At 31.6% G+C, this 4900-nt stretch overlaps 1 pseudogene; it reads right to left on the bottom strand.

Moving 5' to 3' along the window:
* Positions 1-2947: 2947 nt before the first annotated feature.
* Positions 2948-4238, bottom strand: LOC108730472 (ATP-dependent DNA helicase PIF1-like; annotated as a pseudogene).
* Between the last annotated feature and the right edge of the window lie 662 nt (positions 4239-4900).

Below are 4900 nucleotides of genomic sequence, written 5' to 3'. Positions count from 1 at the left end.
TGGATTTTATTTTTTAATTGTAGGTATATCATTGGAATTAAGTAAATAAATGTACTAGTTTAACTTGGCGCCTGTTGTTGATATCAAATCTTTTATACACATGATACATATCATTAGTTTAGATTTTACCGTAAAATAGTTTTATTGGATAAGTACACTCTTAGCGCCTTATTTTTACTTTTTTTTATAAAAAGATAAGTTTGTATATAATTTTAAAAAATCCCACCGCCTCCCTCTTCGTTCTATAATTATAATATAAAAATGTCAATGTGTATAAAAACAACAGTTTCTACTATATGTATAATATTAAGGATTTTGTGATATTACTTATATGATATATAATAAAATTTTTAAATAGAATTAATGTTGTAACTACTTGATCTTTTTTTTAATAACTTAACTGGTATTTATACATATTATCTTTTATTTTTTAAGTAATAATTTTTGAAAAAGAATTATTTGCATCAACGTTACTTTGATTTTAAACGAGGCTTAAACTCTATCTGTGTCTCTTTTTCGATTTTAAAACGAGACAGATAGAGTTTTAAGTCTCGCTTAAAATCAAAATAACATTGGTGCAACCGGGCCTAAAACAATTATTACTTGAATCAGAATAGGAAAACCTTCAATAAAATTATTTTTAAAGAAAAGTTTAAGTTACTATTACTTTTCTTTGCGAGGTTGGAATAAGAAGACTTTCGAAATAGGAATACAAATAGTCTCAATCTTGAGTGGTTGTAAATGTATGTTGCTTATCATATATTTTTGGTAACATTTTTCTGTAAAAATAATATGGAAATATCTTTAGCACCTCTAGGCCATTGCTTTTTTATAACTTGCGCATCATTAATTTCCATCCAAGATGTTCCTTCTCTACACATACTTGTATAATGACCCTCGTCGATACACAAACCGTAATGAATTATAGCACTCATAACTTTATATGTCTGTCCAGCTATTATTATTTTTGCTATCGAGACTGCACGTAAATTTGTGTGATATCTTTACTAATTTACCATCGTTTGAAGAAAATGATATTAAGTTGATAATAAGTATTTTTTTTATTGAAACTAATTCACTTTTAAATAATATATCATTTCTTCCACAACATTCACATAATTTATCAAACGTCTGACACCAATGTGATGAAAATGTATTTTTTAATAAATCATCAATATTATAACTTTTTTTCTTCAGATTGTTAACAGAAATTGAAAGAAAGATATTAGTATTAGTAATAACATTTGTATAACCACATGAATTGCATCGATAAGTAGAAGTAGCTTGATGTTTTACCATACTCTTTATATAATCATATTTTGTACAAAGAGCTGCAAGAAATTCTAATGCATCTCGTTTATTAACAACCGAAAAATACTCTCCTAAAGATTGCCGTATTTCATAGGTATTCAAATTATTCATTCCATGTTCACATCGATGCATGAACAAATTTAAAACATCAAGTTTATCATAACTTAATAATTCTTTTCTGAAAATATATAAATTTAATAAACATTGTAATACTGCATTCGCATAGCACGAAACCTTGTCTATATTTTGAAAACCACGTATAATCTAAGCAGTACTTTTTAATGGAGCTTCTTTTTGACCTTATTCTTGAACGGAAGTACACTACGCAACAAAATTATCGCAACAAAATTTTTCATCGAAATTTTGCTATTTTTTAAATGCGCATAACTCGGTCAAATTTCATCGTATTAAGACGATTTTTTTAATTTTGTAGGTAATTATCTGTACTTTAAGAAAAACTAGATGCGTGCGCGCGCGCGCGGAAATTAGGTGCAAGTCGATGCATTTCCATGTTTTGATAAAGCCCAATTTTTTTTCTTAAAAAATTTGATTGTTTGACGCGCTACCTGGATCGCCCCGATTTTTTTTTCGAAAATACGACATAGACCATTGTAAAGTGCACTTTTCAACAAACAATTTGAAAAAAAATTCGAGTTTCTACTTTTTTTTGACCGAGTAATGCCGTTTTGAAATTATTCGGGCGTTTTTAACGAATATCGCGATAGAGTCAAATGCCGAAACCTCATTATGATTAGGGTAACTCGTGAGTACTTGGCAGTAAACAATATACAGTTACTGCCTTATCTATCTAACAGCCCAGACCTCAATCCTATTAAGCATGTATGGGACATGATGGGTAGGAGATTACGTAACTTGGAGAGGCCTCCTGCTAATCTGCAAGAGCTTGAGAGAGCTCTACATGAAATCTGGCACGAGATACCTCAAGATTCAATCAGAGCATGCATTAATATGCAAGAACGTTTAGGAGAGGTTATCCAACGCCGAGGTGGCAATACATGGTATTGAATGCCTCTAACACTTGACCGCATTAGGCAAATAGGATTTGGAGTCAGAAAATACTGTGGAAGTGATGAACCACGGGGTCCCTAATTTGACAAATGGTTTACATAATCGGCCCTTTTCAGGGCCAAAATGATGCGTAAAGTCCGACTAGCAACCTCCTCGCGGTACGTATCGGGTAATTGCTAATGCTGGCGGTATTCGTTAAAAATGCCCGAATAACTTCAAAATGGCATTACTCGGTCAAAAAAAATCGTAGAGACTCGAATTTTTTTCAAATTGTTTGTTGAAAAGTGCACTTTACAATGGTCTATGTCGTATTTTCAAAAAAAAATCGGGGCGATCCAGGTAGCGCGTCAAACAATCAAATTTTTTAAGAAAAAAAATGCTTGGGCTTTATCAAAACATGGAGATGCGGCATCGACTTGCACCTAATTTCCCCGCGCGCGCCGCGCCCGCCGCGCATCAAGTTTCTTAAAGTACAGATAATTACCTACAAAATGAAAAAAAAATTGTCTTGATACGATGAAAATTGACCGAGTTATCCGCATTTGAAAAATAGCAAAATTTCGATGAAAAATTTTGTTGCGATAATTTTGTTGCGTAGTGTAATTACTTTCGACAATGTCCACGAAACATCTATAATTTTACGCTGTTTTGAAATAGTTATCATTTCTGATTCTGAATTATGTATTTGTTTCAATCGATTATATTCTAGAATAACTTTTTCACTAGCAAATACTGATGAAGGATCAAAATTAATTAAGTGCAGTCCATCAAGAGATATTACTCGAGATAATGCAACATAAGTTTGACCGCAACTAAATACATTGTTACCTAGATCCATAATAGCATTTTGCAAACTCAATCCTTGGCTTTTATGAATGGTAATACCATAACTCAAACATAATGGAAATTGTTTTCTATAATAATAACGTATACTCTATCCATCACTGGAAACTTAACACTTACGGTTTCAATAAAATACTCTAAACCAGACGGCAAAAGAACTTTTATCTTTTCTATACAATTAGTAGTTTTATCCTGCACAACTGACATAACAGTAGCAATTGTACCATTTACAAGGCCTAAACTGGCATCAATATTGCGTCTTATCATAACTTTCGCTCCAATTTTAATTGTAATTCGCTTTGACAGTCCAGCTGTTCTAGTATCATCATCATTATTTGACAATACCTTTGTTACTTTTTTTTCATATAAGGAATACAATCAATCTTATCTTCAGCAATTAAAAATATTTCTTTCGAAGCAATTCGGCTTAACATTGCAGCGTTAAGTTTGTCACACATGTGACAAGTAGGTAATAAACAAACGGTATCAGATGGCAAATTATTAATAAAATCACATAATTCATTTAATCTTGTTTCAAAAGACTCACCTTTGAAAGATATTTTTCTTTTTTCAAGAATATCATAATCAGATGGTATTAATAAACCAACACGAATTCTGGAAAGCAACTCACAATAAGATCCATCTCCTTGCTGGCGCATATTGATTGTCAGTTCATCATAATCAAATAAAGTAGTCCATAGATTAGTAGCACTTAAAGAAGCAAGATATTTACGAATATTTTCAGCTGTTAATTGTATGAAGGCAGGATCTTCATGTATAGGAGGTAACTGAAGCAAATCTCCAAATAAAAGAATGTGCTTTTGACCGAACCAACCATCATCACAATCTTCATTTCTTCCACAACATTCACATAATTTATCAAACGTCTGACACCAATGTGATGAAAATGTAGTTTTTAATAACTCATCAAGATTATAACTTTTCTTCTTCAAATTGTTAATAGAAATTGAAAGAAAGATATTAGTATTAGTAATAACTTTTGTATAACCACATGAATTGCATCGACAAGTAGAAGTAACTTGATGTTCTACCATACTCTTTACATAATCATATTTTGTACAAAGAGCTGTAAGAAATTCTAATGCATCTCGTTTATTAGCAACCGAAAAATGGTCCCCTAAAGATTGCCGTATTTCATATGTATTCAAATTATTCATTCCATGTTCACATCGATGTGCAAACAAATTTAAAACGTCAGGTTTATCGTAATTTAATAACAGTTTCCTGAAAACATATAAATTCAATAAACACTGTAATACTGCATTCGCATAGCATGAAACCGTGTCTGTATTTTGAAAACCACGTATAATCCAAGCAGTACTTTTTAATGGAGCTTTTTGATCCGACTCTTGAACGGAGGAAATCATTTTCGACAATGTCCACGAAACATCTTTAACTCTACGATAATGCTGTTTTGAAATAGTGATTATTTCTGATTCTGAATTATGTATTCGTTTCAATCGATTATATTCTATAATAGCTTTTTCACTAGCAAACACGGATGAAGGATCAAAATTAATTAAATGCAGTCCATCGAGAGATGTTACTCGAGATAATGCAACATAAGCCTGACCGCAACTAAATACATTGTTACCCAGATCCATAACAGCATTTTGCAAACTCAAACCTTGACTTTTATGAATGGTAATACCATAACTCAAACATAATGGAAATTGTTTTCTAATAACGTATACTC

The sequence above is a fragment of the Mycetomoellerius zeteki genome, unplaced genomic scaffold, assembly GCF_001594055.1.
Source record: "Mycetomoellerius zeteki isolate Tzet28-1 unplaced genomic scaffold, Tzet1.0 scaffold923, whole genome shotgun sequence".
In the NCBI taxonomy this organism is placed as follows: domain Eukaryota; kingdom Metazoa; phylum Arthropoda; class Insecta; order Hymenoptera; family Formicidae; genus Mycetomoellerius; species Mycetomoellerius zeteki.
The sequence above is the reverse complement of the archived record's forward strand: the minus strand, read 5'-3'. Positions and strand labels throughout refer to the sequence as shown.